At 37.7% G+C, this 18636-nt stretch overlaps 1 long non-coding RNA gene across 1 annotated transcript in view; it reads right to left on the bottom strand.

Annotated features, from left to right (window-relative positions):
• The window catches only part of LOC108497216, a 22575-nt gene extending 19607 nt beyond the window's left edge, over nucleotides 1-2968 (bottom strand). The window contains exon 1 of the long non-coding RNA XR_001874714.1: nucleotides 2862-2968. This is a non-coding gene — a long non-coding RNA (uncharacterized LOC108497216). The remainder of the gene's footprint in view (nucleotides 1-2861) is intronic.
• Nucleotides 2969-18636: the final 15668 nt, after the last annotated feature.

The following is an 18636-nucleotide window of genomic DNA, read 5'->3' as shown; positions in this document are numbered from 1 at the left end:
AAAAAAACCCCAAAAACCAAAAAAAAAAAAAAAAAAGAAAAAAAAACCCTAAATTTTTTAGAGCCCAGTCTGCTTTACAAAGCAAGCTAACAGTTTCCTTTCTTATGCCTGAAGCTTTGCAATCACTGTGTTTCTGAACTGTATTTTTTCATTAGTCTTATGCTTCCAAATATAATCTATTATTTGGCAGCAAAGGCAGCAAAACATTTGTTCCCTCTCAGTACAGCTGCAACCCATTGGATTTAAAAAATGGTACTGGCTATCCAGCAGTCCTCTATCATGTTGATTTTTCCATGGAAACAGCATTATATTTTCCTTTGGGGGGGTGGGAGGGTGGTGCTGGGAAAAGGATGGAGAAATGCATTTCCAGTGTTTTTTGCTTTTCATGTTCTCATCCACCTACACACAGATAGAAGGGATTAGACTGGACTCCCCAAGAACAATACTTGATAAATACCTATTTTTTTCAAAATCTCACACAAATACACACCTTTTTTTTTTTTTTTAAGGAATTTGTTCTTTAATTATATGCCTGTTTTTAAAAATCGACTTCAGCAATCTTTTGCTATATGGTCACAAATATTTCAGAATAACCTCTGGAAACAGAGGCTATTCTGAAAAAAAAAATAAAATTCTGAGGCAAAGCCCAAAGTTGATGAACAAAAATTAAGAAACAAAAACTAACAGAAAAAAAGGGAGAAGTCAACTTCAAGCACTTTTAAGTTAACTGAATTATTTGGTTATGGCTATGAGACAAAAGTGTAGAGATTTGGTAGTAACATTATGTCTTTCAGTCAGAAATCACAACCTTAGAAACTATGAATCAATATAGATGGCAAAATTATTGGCATTTCTATTTTCTTTTTTTTTGCTAGAGAAACACTAATTGCAATAAGCAGAGCTTGCCATCCTGGTAAATAAATGCCTCCTCAGTTATGTACTACATCCAGTCTGGAAAGAGTTCTCTTCACATAGCAGTAACTGAAGTGTTTTGAGACTTCAGTTCTGATACTCCAGTGAATTACAGATCATCATTCCTTCTTTGTAGTTGCATCAGAGCAACACATATTTAAAAAGTGCTGAAAACTAATTTTGCTGAAACTTTTTGCTCTCTGCTCTTTCCTTTGAATTCTCTATTTCAGTCTATTAGGATTTATGGCCAAAAGGTAACTGGAGATTGTTCACTTGATTTCTTCCCTTGCTCTTCTGCTTGACGTCCCATTGACAAGACACAGGGGTCACATAAACCTGAATTTCTGCCTGGATTAATGTCATGACAAAAGTCTTACATAATGAGCACACACTTAACAGCTACTTTGTTTAGCACCATGGATTTTGACTGACTTATTGGATGAAGCTGTTTCTAGTGTGTTATGCAACACTAGAATTTTTCTTTCATATCATCATCATCATCATCCTACTTTGGAATAAAATTTCAAGGCTTGAAGAGGTTTCTTCACTTGAGACACAGAACCAGCATGACAGAACCAGAGCACAGGAACAGGAAGACATTCCCACCTCCAAGTAGAGACCAGCTATGTGTTGTTTATTCCCCTACAGCTTATTGCTACAGAGTTTTACCTTTTTTTTTTTTTTGAACCTCATTGTAGGTGAAAGCTACAAAATAATTTAGACCATACTTTTGTGTAGCATTGGATTTCTATTCTGCAATTTCACTGCAACATTAAAGTCCTCCAGGACAGAATGATATTGCTCCTAAGACACCATCACGTTATATAGAGATGAGCAAAATCCAGCATTACAATGAGGCCTGAAACCTTTAGAACCTTTATTAAACTGACATTATTTACGTGACTGTTCATGACCTTTTGTGGAGTCTTAGTACTTCATTAAAAGTAAGTTATTCTACTGTTTGGCAACTTCATACTGTTAAGAATATACAGTTATAGCCTTTTCTCTGGTCTCTTTTCTTCAATTACCATTTTTTGATAGCTTTATATCCTGGTGTATTTCTCAAAATCATTGTCCAATTTGCACAATTCAAATCACTCTGCTTTTTGACCTTGCTTCATGTTCCACAGTAGGAACACACTTTAATTCCCAATAATCCCGCTGTGTTCATATTCTAAAGTGACAGAACTCAAATGTACATAAATGGCAATCAAATCCTTACAGAATTTCTGAAACTACTTCTCATTTCCTAATTACCTTCCCTGCTTTGCTTGCAGTTCCCATCCGTTACCACCCCTCCCCAGCAGCACACTAATTGTTGTGACCCCATTTCCCAGGACAACATTAGGTACCCAATGAGGTGGCAGTGCCAGTGCTCAGCCAATTTTCCTCCCCTAAGATATTGTCAACAAGATCATAAGTGTTACTGAACAAGTAAGCAAACACTTCATTATTCCTGGCCCTCCAAAATAAATCAAATCCATCACATGCGTAATTACTACAGAAAACCAACACGGCTCCAGGAACAGCCTCCTGCATCCTCATTTTTATTTGGATTTACCTAGCACAGAAGTTCTTTGTGGCTCTCACTAATGACACCTGGTTTGCAATCTCACCTGTGGTATTTATCCTGAGTAACAAGTTCTTGTTTATTTACACTTTTATTTTACATCCTCAGTGTTGATTTGATAGAAGCAAATGAAAAGTAGCAGTTGCTACATTCTGTGCAAATTTGTCTGCTGTAATAGAATTGGCTTGGAAGGGATCTTAAGGATAATCTCATTCCAACAGCCTGTCACAGGCAGGGAGACCTTCCACTGGACCCAGTTGCTCACAGACCCATCCAACCTGGCCTTGAATACTTCCAGGGATGGGACAACCACAGTTTCTCTGGACAACCTAATCTCTCAGGGGAACTCTGAGTACAAAAACTGTGTATGTTCTCTTACCTCACGTTGGTGGCCCATCACAACAATACCCAGCATCTCCATCAACAGTAGCCAAAGTTTAGAACTATTCTGAAGACAGACCTGTATAATGCCATCACTGCAGGAGACACTTCCTGGTAGTTCTGCAATGAAAGCCAGTTTTAGTGTTTGAAGTATCAACGAATGTCACGAGCAACCTGACAATTATTGTTTAGTCAGATTGCTATAAAATCCAACACTCAGTTCCATTAGACAGCATTCCCTGGGCAATAAGCAAACCCTGACCAAGCTATGGCTGTATTTTGCAGTTGTTAATAAGTCAGTTAGCATCACTACAGGACAGGAAAGTTATTTTCAAGAGATGACCATTTCAATTTATGTTTCCAATACAATTAACACAGGATGATTTATATGACAAATAGAATGGACTGTGCCACCCACAGGTTGGGCATTTCGGGTTTGTTTCCCTGGTTGATTCGGTGTTTTGATTGCTGGGTTTTATTTTATATGCCTAATTCTCAGAATATTTGTACCAAACAAGAGTTGTTTAAAAATAAATAATTAGGAAGAAAATGGATTCCAAGTAAGATTTTCACTACTGGCATCTTTATTTTTCGCACACCAATGGGACACTTCTGAAGAAGTGGTATTTTAGAAATAGGTTAGCTATCTAAGATAATTGTCATTCAAATAACAATTAAAATTTCTGTTAGAACAGTTTAAGGACCAGCTTAACTGCTGTTAATTTGCACATCTTTCTAGATTGTTGCATGAGAGTTCACCTAAGTGTTATTGAACTTGAGCTAAAATAGTAGTTTAAATAATTTACCTTATTTCAGTAGAGAGAAAAAAAATTGATAAGGAAGCAACTTACAGAAATTTAAGCTACTTGTAGCTGCAAGCAATCACAGGAATATACTCACATGACTAGTCTTCATTGTATAACAAGTTCCATAGAGATTGTTATTAGTCACAGATAATAATTCCCACTGTTACAGAAAATCTGTGCTCAAAATAGTACCTCCCAAGGAAAAATTTCATTGCAAACACAATAAGACTTGGGATGACAATCCTCAAGTTGGGGAATTGGGAAGAAAAATTGAGAACTTGCCCACAGTCATCTGTCATTTAAGGAAAATCAACAAAGCAAACAGAGCTATCTGCAACATAATTTAGGAGATACAATACTACAGCAGGGGGGAAATACCTTGTATGAACTATAGAAAAATGAACATATTTACCTTTTTATGTTCAATTATAAAAGTATGGTTTTAAGCTCACTCGAAGTATTAATGGGCTCCAGATTTTGGCTCTAACAAGTGAGAAACTGATTTTATGGCTTAAATGAAGAGAAATTTTTACAGGATACATTAGATAGATTCAGAAGGGAAATTAACATGTTAGATAGCAAGTTCATCACTACCTAGCAACAGAAGCAACTTTAAATATGTAATCTTAGCTCCACTGTGCTCTTATCAGTATGGTTTAACGTGTGAAATCTCATTAACGGAGAACAACATGCTTCCCAGGGAGAAGGAAGCACATTTAGTGTTTACTACGGAGGACTAAAAAGAATACAAACAAGAACATTCCATTGCTGATAATTCTTAACTTGCCTAACTGAAGAAAACAGGTACAAAAATGGTTGATGGAGCTATCATCAGGGGGCAGATGTTACCTTATTAGCAAATACAGAGTGGCATCTTAGCTCTCAGTTTCCAAGGCAGGTCAAGACCAGAGACCTGGGATTGAGCACCCTGAGCATAACTAGGAAAGTACATAGAAGCATAGATAAAGAGGAATGTGCTTATTGGTATGTTTTGCTCCTTTAAATCCGAGGAAATTATCTAGATACATAGTAAGGACATAAACCAAAGAACATGTTCTCAGCAGAAGATTTAAATGTCTGTATTAAAGTAGTATTAAGCTGCATTTATGACCAACTCACTTTCATATATCTCCACATGATCCATTAAGAAACATTCTTTCAACAGAAAAAGTCACCACATACCAAGCCAAACACCAGCAAAACAACTAGTAAGTACATGAAGTTGATTCATTGGAGTGATTCCTGAAATGTGATCATGTGGACAAAACTACACTGCAGAGCTGATGAAACACTGCTTGGTTAAGCAAGATCACTTCACGAAGAGACTTTGCCTGTAACACTTTTATCAAAACATATGTACCCCTAGTAGGTGATGTTGCCACTGTTGTGGCAGCAGGTGCTGTATCTAAGAAACCCAAATGGCTGACATGCAGTGTTAAGTTACCCATGTTTTTGTCAGATTCAAACTAGTACAACCTGAACAACTGCATTTACCATCCATGACTCTCTCCATGGAAAAAGGTGTCTAATATACCAAGTTCACAGGAGTGAGAACTGTATCTCGTGGCCATTCCCACCAGTGGACACACACAGTTTCACATCTTAAAATAATTAAAGTACACTACTCCGAATTCATTTTGGATGAAATTAAATCAGGGGATGTGCTCAAGTAACACACCTGACATATCCTAATTACTATACTGTTTTTGAACCTATGGGACCAAACTAAAACTAGTTTTAAGCCAGTGTTGCCTTCCCACCCTAAATGCAGAGATGTCATCTGCAGTGTCTTTCTGCACAGAGCTGCTCCTACTTCACCACAATAGCTGCTAATAGTCACAGTCAAAGTTTGATTGTCTTCTGGAACATCTCCAGAATTGATCTTGGCACAATTTCTGCAAAAAAAGCAAGCCTGTTTCAGCAGGCACTAAGCACAGGCTTCAGCCATCTGGATGGACTTCATCAGTATATTGACAATAGATGCTAATATAGTTAAAAGTAATGAAAATGCTTGTGATTATTCTGCTTCATTCACTAATCTTGTGTTGCTAAGATTACTGTATTGTTCAATTGTTACTGCATTGTTCAACACTTACTGCATAAAAATGGCGCTTGGATGAAAGGTCATCCCAAGAAGAGGAACTGGTTTGCACTTTTGTGCTAATATAGATTGCCTTTACAGCTGCACCTTTTCACATTTAACTGTCTCACAATATCATGAAAATTCAGGCCTTGGAATGACAAACACACCTTCGGTATTTCTGAAACAAGTAGCCACTGACTTGTCCCAGTGCTTTCAGCTGATTACATCATTTTCTTGACTTTAATTAGGTTAAATAAGCAGAGTAAGTTTCTTGTCTATTGTGACTAAAACAATTCAACATTTAAGATTTAACCAAATTTGAAACTAGTCCTTTATTTCATCTGAGACTGAGCAGATCAACAAGTAAACGATTTAGGGCTTAACAGCTGACTCAAGTACAAATTCTGATAATTCACAGTTATCAACTGACCCTTTCATCCAAATAGACAACCATTAAGCAACTCTTATATTGCCAGAAGAAAAAATGCACAGTCTTAAAAAATGCTTTCAATTTGAAAGCATTTTTATCAGTTCAGTGAACTTTAGTTACAGAGTTCTTGATATTTTTCTGGACCTTTATTTTGCACTGTTACTTCCTTAGCAAAACATGGCTGCTTCTTGTCACTTGAAAAAAAAAAGGTAGCTATCTCCTATCAGTAATGCAGGATTATTCATTCCTCTGGATTCAGTGTATTTGTTATGAGTTTCATCAAATGAACTTTTCAAAGATTCATCATAAGGATTTTTATTATGTTTACAGTTGCTGAAATAGTTCAGTTTATTACTAGTGCTTGCTGTTGAAAGGCTGATATTTCAGTTTAACAGGTCTATCAGTTCTCAAGTTTGTAACAAATATCAGAATATAATTTTAAGCTTCATATTTTTCTACTTATTGGCTTTGCGTAGGATTTTACAGCTTAAAAACAAGTGTGATATTTAAATCATGGATTGTGTATTCAGAATACATTTGTAAAATATGAAAATGAAATAAAATGAATGGGACTGTAACACTGTTTTTTTTCAGTGTGAATAATATACCTCTCTTTTACCTTAACCTCATTTATTATCTTGGGTAATATTACTTTACTCATGGGCAAAAAGATTTTCCACTTGACTCTGGTCACACATGAAAGTTTCACTGTCAGTCCTGATGAAGATAGTTTTAAAGAAAAATTTAATCAAGATTTTTTGACACCAGAACTTAGAGGGAAACTAGACTATGACTGGAATTGTGAGTGCAGTAATCTACATGATTACCATTCATGTTGTTCAAGCTGCACACAGCTTGAACGCCAGTGTCCCCATTCCCCCCCTACTCCTACCTGACAAATTGGTTTTCTCTCTCCTTGTGTTAGTTCTTGTCCCCTCAGCCTGTTCTTGCTCACCTGCCCATAAGGAAAGGAAAGATAACTGCAAAGTATCACTGTATTTGTAGGTCTGGATATTGAATCCTAGAAAAATTTGGTTTGGAAGGGGCCTAAAAATCATCATGTTCCACCCTCCTGCCATGGACATGGACAAATTCTACTATATCACATTGCTCAAAGTCCCATCCTATCTGTCCTTGAACACTTCCAGGGATGGGGAGCCTACAGCTTCTCTGGGCAACCTGTTCCAGTGCCTCATCACCCTTACAGTAAAGAATTTCTTCCTAATATGTAATCTAAACCTATCCTCCTTCAGCTTAAGGCCATTCCCCCTTGTCCTATCACTACATGCCCTTGTCACAAGTCCCTCTCCAGCTGAACAGCCCCAACTCTCTCCATTTGCTTGATAAATCTGAAGTACTGTGCACACAATCGTACACATCATTTCTTTTAAATATATACATAGATATTTACATATTTTTTTACTTGATCGTGACAAAGGTCTACACCTACAGCATTCTTAGACAGCACTTGTCTAAACACAAACTCTCCCTTCCCCAAACCCCACTGCACAGGATGAGAATCAGAAAAACCATACCCTACTTCAAAAATATTTCATCCCACACCTCTCCTGCCTCACTCCTTCCGACTGCTGGAAGCGCTGTTGTCACCGGGAGTGACGCTCTGCTATTCCCCAGGAGCAGTCCTCCAGCAGCTCCTGTCATTCAGATGATAACTTAAAAGCCCCATTATGTTAGAAGAAGCAAATGCTCGAAGTTTCATTTTCTCAGAAGGAAACTTCTGCAGGGTAAGAAAAACAAAGAGACTTGTCAGCTGAGCCTGTATTAATAACCGTTTGTGTGTAATTTTGATTCCTCTTGATTTCCCAATAATAGCAAGCACTGAAAAATACCTGCAAACAAATGACAGGAACTATGAGTTTCTATGAAGAAGAAAGAAGTGGCAATGTGTTAGTGGAACTAACATGTTCTAATGCTCCTGATGGTAAATTTTTTTTGGGGGGGAAGTCTGCTTCCAGTGGTAAAAAAAAAAAATAAAAAAATCTCTGTACACTGACATAAATGTCTTTATGTCTCAACAGTCCAATGCTTTATTACTCTGGCTCTTAGTACTTTTTAAAAAAGTTTCCTCAAACATTGTATTCAAACTGAAGCATCTTCCTATAAAGTGTAACGTTACCTGCCTGATGATAATTTATAATTTTATATCTTCCTAGTTTTACAACTCCACTGCTTAAATGCAAATATAAGTTAATGGCTTCTATTTTACACAGCTTTTGAAAACAACATCCAATCTCAGCCAATACAGAATTTTTGTACTGCAGTTTTATTTCATTCTTCTCTATATGGAGCATTTCTTAGTATTTTTCAAGGTAGTTTAGTATCTTGCCTCTGTCAACTTCTATTTTGTGGTTTAGAAAAAATTACGACAAAACTCAAGAAATGTGTAGGCTTTAAGAATGTTTAAAGTTTTGTGTTTCTGAATTACTCTCTCTTTGCATAATCTTAAATTCTTTTGATGTCTTTAGCAGAGAGAAACAGAGAAACCATTTCCTTTATTTTGCTGGTTTTCCCTGCATAAAATAAGTATTTTTATTGTTGTATTTAAGATCTCCCTTACATCTAAATTAAACTCAAAGAAGACAATAATACTCATTATTCACACGTTATTCTTATAATACTTCTACCATCAGTTGCTTTCTGATCTATGTTTGTTGAGTTTATTTAAATAATCAGACTGACTCCAACATTTTTTCTCTTCTCACATTGGTGCAGCTTTGTATCCCCTATAATACATGAAAAAATGCCCAGACCGCAGAACTTCGTAATTCGATCTCATGCATATAATGAATAAAACCATTAAACAAACCTACCCAAATATGATGACCTCTTACAATATCCTTAACAATATCCTCAGCAGGCTCCCACTGATGTTGCCTTCTCTCATTTTTGTTCAATTAATCTCCAACTCAAAGGGCCTGTTCCTCTCTCCTGATACGCCCCACAAACTTAGCACTACCTTGTTCCATTTTGACATTCAATACCCTTATGCAAGTAGCCGCTTAAAATCTCTTAATCCTACTTCCATAATCACACAAGAGGTGCCTCAAGGAGGCTGTAAGTACTTTAAATGTATTGAATCTTTCAGTACATGCTAGAACAAGTCTCTGGTTTCCCAAACACCACTGCAGCCAGGCAAGCATCAAGCAACATGTGAACTATTCTTGAGCATTTCTCCTGCAAAAATGCTGAGAAGACAAATCTAACCACTGATTTGTAATTTGGATTATTTCCTGACAAAGAGAGAGATTAATAAAAGGAAGTATATGATAACCTGCCTAACTACATAACTTTCTGCAAAAAGCAAACGTGAATTTTTGACATTATAGAGAGCACTGGGTTAAACAGCAGCAGGGGATGTTCTCTGGAGACACTGGGAAATAGCTTCCAAGGCTAAGGATAATCCTTAAGGACTATCCTTAGAATAGTCCTATAAGCATGAAACTTGCATCAGATGTCTGCTTAGCCCCTAAAAAGAAAGGCTGACATTTGGGGGATTGTTCATTGAAATTCACTTTTGGATATATTTAACATGGTTCTAGGAACAGCAGCCCAAAATTTAGCCCTGAGCCCATAATCAGCAATGGAAATGTATTTTTAGAGGAATAGAAAAACGTAAGACACAGTAAAAAAAAAAAAAGAAAAAAGAAAAAAAGTATAATGGTGTAATGGTGTAAATGCCTCATCTCAGTATAATAATAAAAACGAGAATACCAATTAACTTTCAGTCCAAGCACAACTGGTTGTCCAGTTATGAGTCCATCATTAAGAAAAGCACTGTTTCCTGAGTAAACGGCTTCAGCAATTTGCAAGGAATGGTTTAATTATGATATCTTGCTTGTCATGTATACTCTCAAATCACATTAATTATAACAAACACCACTTGTGATGGTTCTCACTTTACTAAACTTGCTTTCTAACTCTGATGCTTTATTCCCACCAAAAACACTAAGTGCCACCAATCAGGACCAAAGGCACCAATGGAATTTACAGTAAGAACACTTAGGTAAAAATGCACTTAAGATAGAGTGAAGGCAATTTCCCAAGCTCACTGGAAGTCATTAACAGCCAGAGCTGTATGCCTGAGAAATGATTTGAAAAGGTTCTTTTTGGTAAATGCATTTTGAAGAGTATACACTTCATAATTTGTTGAAAAATCTGGAAAGGGGGGTGAGATCCTGTAGCTTATTTATTGGCTACACTCACTGATTTTTATTTTTTTTCTTAAACTGTATGAGTAATTCTTTGGCAATAAGCCTTCTAAGTTAAAAGGCTTATTAAATTATGCACAGAACAATTTAGCAAAGCCTGCTCAAGCTGCACACAGGAATAAGAATCCACATTTAGAATTTTATTTGGTCTCAGGATTTTAAATTGTAGCAGATAATCTATTAGCTCCCAAATTTGTAGGTACTCTGCTGCTAAGTGTTTCATTTAATGCCTCTTCCACAGACACTCCCCATGTTCAGATTTCCATTTAACAGTTTAAATTAAATGCAGCTCTACAGGTTCTTGTCAGATGATTTTAAATTCTAGACAAAACCAGCTTCCCTATCAAGCATGTGGTCGTTTATTAAAAGTCCACAGAGGAAAAAACAAGTCTGGGTAGTTTTCTACTGCTGCCCCCATTCTATCACTGAAATACAAATCCACTTGAGGGCTTACAATGAACAGGAATACCAATTAAACAGGAGGAAACATCTTAACAAAAAAGATATAGCATCATATAACACAGTCTTGGGTTTAGATGTACTGGGTGACTGCAGGTTTTCTCCATGATATCATGAGGCTCCTCAAAAATACTGAAATAAAGCCACCATCTAACTCGTGTTGTGTGCCTCAGCAAGATCTAAGTCACAGCAAATGACAGAGGGTTGGTCTTGGGCAGGGGTTTGAGCAGCTGCTCACTCACAAAACACAGAACCGTGTTGCTTCAACACCACTACAGGAAAGCTGTGACAGGGCCAACATCAAACACAACCTTAACTGGACACACAGAATGATCTGATCATTCCCAGCCACAAGGGGTGAATTGGCTGAATAAGAAGCAGACTTCTCACTAAGTTGAAAAGCCTGGAAAGGTATCCTAGCTCTCCATCCCAACAGAGGTATAAGAGACAACGGCAGCTCTCAGGGACAGTCTCTCAGCAAAATTATTAAAAGAGAGGAAAAAAATAAGACTATATATTGAATAAGGAAAAGATTTTCCATTTTAAATCTTTGCAGAAAAGGCTGAGGAAAATGGACAATCATTCGAAGACCTGTTAAAAAAAAATCAAGTGGAAAATTATAGTTTAACATATTTAGAGGCATGTCATTGATTATTAAACACTGTTTTAAGTGCACAGATCTTGGTGATCTTCAGACAGTAGAAGTCTTTGATTCAAACTTTGTCAGGGGTCATTATAATAATGTTCTAATGAGTCATCTGCAAACTTTCTGAAACTTTTCCTTTTCTAGAGATACTTACGAACCTATTAACTCCAAGGAACAAAAGAGCTGGAAAATTCAAGAAGATAACAGAATCACAGGGCTCCCTACTTCTATAAAACCAGCTGTACAGTCACACCATCACTACAAGTGACAGGAGGTCACTGCAAAGTCAGGATATTTCACTTATCTACACAGAACCCTTTGGTGGGCTCAGTTTAGTTGCTTGTACCATCTGTAGCACTAATTGGCACCTAACTTGGCAGATTCAAATGAAAAAAGGTAATGGAGACATTTTCTTTGTTTTGGAGGTAGAACATTTAAGCTTTTACAGCCAGCCTTGAAAATTCTTTTACAGTCCCCAATTTGAAGAATAAATCTGAAAAATCTAATGTTGATGAGTCATACAAGTTCATCTTATTAGTTCTTGCCTAAATTGATATCCACAGAGAAGAAAAATCCAAGCGAAATTTGGGGTTTTTTTCCTTTTCCTTTATTAGAGAAGTTATTGGAAGACTAATTGGGATTCACCAAACTATCCTTGTGCCTGCAGAGCGAGGATGGGGTTGGGTGCTACAAGAGCAGCCAGAAAAGGGGCTACGTTCATACTCAGAGAACACACAAAACCAAGAGAGATTTTGTGCTTTGAGAGAAAACAAGAGGAAGTCCACAGCAGTCCAAAGACATAAGGTACATCAGGGCCTTGGCAACAGGTGAGGACAAAAGCTCCATCAGAGAAGGCATTCAGGTCAGTTCCTCATCATGATTATGTCATTCTGTCACAAACAACCTAAGTTACAGCAGTTTCACCCAAAGTTCAGGAACAAACCATTGCAAATGTCCTTGCAAGGAGCTTTGATGAGTAATCTGAGCAATATCTGAGTTTCAACTTCATTAGCTTTAGAAGGACAGCTGTGACAGTGACAATATGTACCAATACAAAAAATACTAAAAAATCCACACTTGCATTTAATGTATTTTTTTGCAAAATGTTCAGCTTTTGAGACCTGGAATTCTTCCATGTACAAGAGCACTAAAGCAACAAATATATTAAACAGTAGATCTTCAAAGCAAACATTATGCAAAATAAAATTAAATAACACACTTACTGGCAGCATTTTGTGAGGTTCTTTCAATAGGAGAACTCAGCAAACACTTTTGGATCATCAGAATAATCATGATGAAGATTTAAAATCTTCACAAGTTGACAAATTCAAGCCATTACATTCTAACAACTGACACAAAGAGATGTTGAAGTTCCCCACTCATCTCTTTTGCTATACAGCAATATGGAAAATTTTACTTATGGCAAAATTCCAGTTTTTGTAGGGAGGATAAAAAAATTAAAAAAAAAATTAAACCAGTCAAAGAAAGACTAATCATTTGATCAGGTTTGTTCCTTAGGTAGTAGGCTTAAAAGTATCTGAAAATCTATTACAACAGATCTAACAGTCACTTGAACTGCCATAAAAACTTCAACACAATTATTAATACAACTACTACCTCTAGAATTTCCTTAATTGTATGACAATAAAACACATTTTAAAAACCACAACAGTACTATATCAGTGGCTGATGTTCATTAACTGCACTTCTCACTAAGCATAACTTTAAACCATTTCACCTGGAAGTTTTCAAAGAATTGATCCCGTTCTACACCTTTCCACAAGTCATTCACCTCATTCTCTGCACACTCGCTGTGACTTTTCCTCAACTGCTCCCTTTAAAGTGATCAACTTCTCACTGATTAAACACTTGTACATTTAACAGGATAAGCACCATTATTCCTTAATTTAAATTCCCTTTTCTGTTGAACACCTTGCCATTTAGCTACAGGGCATGATCTGTGGCAGAATTACAGAGTCTTTTCATTTAACAGAAGTCACATTCAGAGACTGGATCCAAAAAATTATGTGTCCCTTCATTCAGGTCAACTGGAAGGAAATATTTGTTTCACCAGTGTATACATTGGAAGCAGAGGCGGGAAAACAGGAAAGAAATAAAGAAAAAAAGCAGGAGGTACCAGAGGCAAGAGTACATTACCACCTAACTGGGGGTGTGCAGCTAACGTAGCCAGTCCTAAATTGTTCCATATTGTCTGCATTTCCCAGAGGTTCATACTGTGCAGAATAACAGCTCCCACCTTCTCTAACACCCACTAAAGTTTGAAAATGAAAGAGAATGAATTTTTAAGAACTTGCTATTTTGATGTGTCATACTGTGCATCTACCTACTGTCAAGAAACAAATTTACTTTGTGATTGTGGTGGTTTAACCCGGCAGGGATCTAAACATCACAGAGCCACTCGCTCACTCACACCCCTCCCACAATGAGAGGGGACAGACTTGCAGGAGAAAAAGCAGAATTCGTGGGTTGAGACAAAGACAGTTTAATATGACAGAAACAGAAGGGAAAATAATAATAATAACGATAAAATAATTACAAAACAAGTGATGCACCCTGCAATTGCACACCACGCACTGGCAACGCCCAGCCAGTTCCCCAGCAGCATTCCCCAGCCAGTTCTCCCCCCAGTTAATACACTGAGCATAATGCCACAGGGTATGGAATATCCCTCTGGCCACTGTGGATCAGATGTTCCAGCTGTGTCTCTTGTGCACCCCCAGCCCACTTGCTGGTGGAGTGGGGGGAGAAGCTGAAAAGTCCTTGACTTAGTGTAAATACAGCTTATCAATACTCGTTCCCAGTCAGGCTCACTCCAGCCTCCAGTGTTGTTACCTGTTGGGATAACTGTCACTCCAGAAGTCCAGGTGGGTTCTACCCCTCTCTAGCTTGATGGCATTAGTGTGCACTGTTGAATCCACACAGTTCAGGAGACCCAGTTGTCCCCTTCTCCTTGACCTGGCTAGAGCCAGGGCCCCTCTAGTCCTCATCACAGTACTCTGTACTCACTCCTTGTAAATACAAACCAGAAGTTCCTTCATCAATAACAAAACTAGCCCTTCTCCGTCTGGGGAACTGCCACTGGAGCAGCAGTTTTCGTAGAACTCCCTATTTTGATTGTCTTTCCTTGCAACTCACATAACCATGCCCCCAGGAGTGGTGAAGACTTCCATCCAAATTCCTCCTGTTCTCATGAACATTTTGTCCTTGTGTATAGGGGTGACTGATACTGGCACGAGTCCTCTCCTTGGTCAGCTGCAGTGCCTGTTGCCAGGGCTGGAGAAGCCACTGTGCCTGTCATTTTGTTGGCAGACTCAGAGCACTTCTCTTCCCTTTTGGAGTACTGAAGAGTGTTGAACAAGGCTCAGTAGCCACAGGACAGGCCCCAGCACACTGCAGTCATCATTTGTCTCTCCCCGGAATTGTCAGAGCAAGAGCGTATTTTTCAAAATATTTTACCAGGTTTTCAGGGTTCTTCACTTGTTCAGGGCTGAAATTCCAAAACGTTGGAGGTGATCACTGTCCTAGACACTTGCCCATACTATCCCCCACACCTTGCCTCTCATAACTATCCAGCCTTGGGCAGATCTTTGGGTGGTATCCTTAAATAGTTGCTTCGCCCTAAAAAAAAAGAATCGAAACACATTCAGGAATCATAGCAATAGCGAGATGCAGGTTTGAACACCCAGAGAATATTGAACGTTCTCAGGAGCTATTGCAGTCAGCCCAGAGGAGGGGAGGAAGGCGGAGGAGGGTGTGTGTCCCCCGGAGCGGCTCTGCGGGGAAGGCAAAGGCGCAGTTCCCGGGAGCTGCCCATAGATGGCTCCCGCAGCCCGGGCACCGCCGAGCACCGAGAGCGGGCGAGGCTCGGGACCGGGAATTTTATCATCTCACGATCCAGGGTACAAAGTACAGCAAAACCATAACCTCGACCCAGCCCCCGGTGACGATCAGCAGCACAACAGGGAACACGAACTGCGAGGTGTTACATACCACACCTCTGAGGAGGCTGAGCAGTGACTAATAAATTAATACAATGAATGCTTATTAAAAACTTGGCCAACAGAAAGGACTGTCACAGTTTAACCCCTTAGAGTGTTTGAAGTTGGATGGGGCCCTGAGCAACCAGGTCTAGTGAAAGATGCCCCTGCCTATGACAGGGGACATCATCGTGAAGGTCCTATCCAACCCAAACAATTCTATCATTCCATGAGAAGTCTACCAATAAATATTAATCAAAACTGCTTTAAAGATGAAAGAAAATACCTAGTCAACTCCACCTTTTATCACATCTACTTCAAATAATGAGTTTAGCAGACCTATCTTAAAAAAAAAAAATACCTGCCATCCTATGTACTTGTATACTCTTTTTTAAAAACTACGTTAAGCCTTTAAGGTTTTAGGGATTTAGGTTGAATTATGCCTCTAACGAAGAAAAGACAGCAACATACCAGGTGTCCCAGATACCACTGAGGTATTTTTTGCCCCTCCCTACAAAAATCATAGAATTGTTTCTTTTGGAAGATGACCTCAGAAAGTCACCTGGCTGATTTCCAGCCCCTTCCTACAGCATGCCTCAAAACTAGTCTGACTTCAATTTTGAAGCAGGTTAATCAGAAAATGTCAGCCAGGTTCTGACTATCCCCAAACACACAGAATTCACATTGTGGACCCCTGTTCCGTTACTGATAGCCTTCATTACAAAATTTCTTTTCTTAGCATCCTACTGGAATTTTCCTTTATGCAATCTGTATTCATTGTCCCTCATCTGTATCAGCTTAAATATTAGCAGTGGCATATGGGTTTGGACTTGAAGTACATTAGTTGATGAACACATTTCTTTTGCTTGCTGGTTAATATCAACCAGAGGCTGTCTAACCAAAGGCCTTTGTTTTTAATCCAGGATGATTTTTGCATCTTAATAACTACATCCCAAAAATCCCTGACTGTTCCTGCACATGCTGGGTGCTGCAACAATTATTCCAAATTCGATCAAAACTGTGAGGTTGAGTATTGATGTCATTCATTGTGACTGGACTGTCATTTAACCTCAATCCTTTATTTAAATGCCACAGACACCTGCTCTATATCTTAGGACAACATTTAGTTCTCAACATGGCAGAAATTTGATTTAGGTTTCCATACAAGGAATTTTACCATTCAGATGATAAAGACGTTTTCAATTCTTAAGGCTTTCATTCCTCAAGGCAATATATACTGTTAAACAAAGAAACTAATTCCAATATATTTTGTCACAGAGTGAGTGATTAACAAAATGAGTCATCAACATTGTTTGAATTATGGGACTTGTAACATCAGCTGTCTAAACTCAGATAAGTATCACTGCTGATGAATCAACATTTGTTTCCACTTATAGTCACAAAACACACTATTTAAAGAAAATGTTTAGCTACAGCACAGCCCCCATGATACGTGATGTTATCAAAAAAACAGCCAGATAACAGGAAATGTCAGTATAGTACTCACCCTGAAAATTTATTTTTCTGCCCTTGTAATTTGTGCGATTCCATTGGTCCCAAAATAAACATACAAATAATATTCCACACGTTACATCAGAGGAACCTGATTCCATTAAGTACCTTGGAAAAAATGCAGCCATAGATAAATGCAGAAGGTAAGGATTCAGTAGAGTTCCACAGCTCTGTTTTTCAGTAATCAGTGTTTTCAGATTTACCTCATATTTAAGCACTTGCTTGTTTGATGCTTCTGATGTTCTCTGGAAGCCAGAGATAAAAGGAGTCATATTATTACAAGATAAGTTTCTACAGGAAGGGGTGTATCTAAAAACATCTCTAACTGCAGTAACGGAAGGTGCATCACAAAGTTCTTATACTGGGAAGGAACAAGACTGGAAGTAGAATCACTACAACTCCAACTATGCAAAAATTAACTCAGCTTTTCAAATATGAGCACAACAGATCAACACAATGCATTAATAATACACAGACACCTTCTCATATTATAAGAATGTAAAAGACTGAAAACAAAAAAATAGTAAAATGCGTCATAATATGTTAGATCAAATCATTTCTTCTTTGATATCTATTGGAAATACAACAGCAAATTTGTTCCACCATAGGTTCCAGAGGATATTGTTTCTAGCTCCCCATAGAGTTTTTCATCATATTGAAACACAGTTAAAAATGTTTAATTATTAGGATATTTTTGCAGCCACTTTGTCTGATGCTCTAGTAACTGTAATAAGGAAAGTCGTTTATTGCTGGGCATTCCTAATTTTTACAAAAAAACAAGAGGCTGCCAAATCCATCAGATACATTCAAGTGACCAAGCAAAAATTTACAAAAGGCAATTATCACAGAGAATTTTTCTGAGCAAGGAATAATATAGGAGTATATATATATTATACACACGGATTCAATACAACTTGTTGTTATATAGCTTATAACTTTGAGCAGTTTCACAAAGAGGATGAACAAAATTGCCAGAAACTTGCTGGAAATGCATAAATTGAGGTCTGGCATCATTAGCCAGGAGTACAGAATTAAAATAAAATCAGGGTTGATAAATACCAAAGGCAACCAGGTAATCATGAGTATGGGAAATGGATTGCTGGGCTATAGCTCTGAGTTTACAAACAGATTGTTTTTTACATTACATGCATCAGCCTCATTAAGCAAAGCTGGGGAAAGCAAGGAATAACAACTTATAATTTGAAGTTTTAACTGTTCTCATTATGGCAGAACTTCTTACATCATCCCAAAGAAATGCAGTTATTCTTCACCAGTTCTAAATCCATAGGTTTCTTTGCTTCAGCTTAGCAGATCCATCACCTCTGGTTCAGTATTAGCTCTAATAGCATGGACCACATATTAGCCTGTGAAAAGCTGAGAAATTAATTTGGAGTTTAAAAAAATTATTTTTTTTTTTACCTGGATAACATTTTGTTTACTATATACAATTTTTTTTTAGTTTATTTAGTTGCATTTATCGGCAGTCTTTGATCATTTTGGAGGCATCCCTAGATGCAAAATTAATTGTTGCACGATGATATTATTTGCTATTTCACGAAGACCTTGGCATTCCTGTCTTGTTTTGCTTCCCTTGTTTCTTTGGATATGAT

Source organism: Lepidothrix coronata, unplaced genomic scaffold (genome assembly GCF_001604755.1).
Source record: "Lepidothrix coronata isolate B3197 unplaced genomic scaffold, Lepidothrix_coronata-1.0 Scaffold2, whole genome shotgun sequence".
NCBI lineage: Eukaryota > Metazoa > Chordata > Aves > Passeriformes > Pipridae > Lepidothrix > Lepidothrix coronata.
This window is presented reverse-complemented; position numbering and strand designations above follow the sequence as displayed.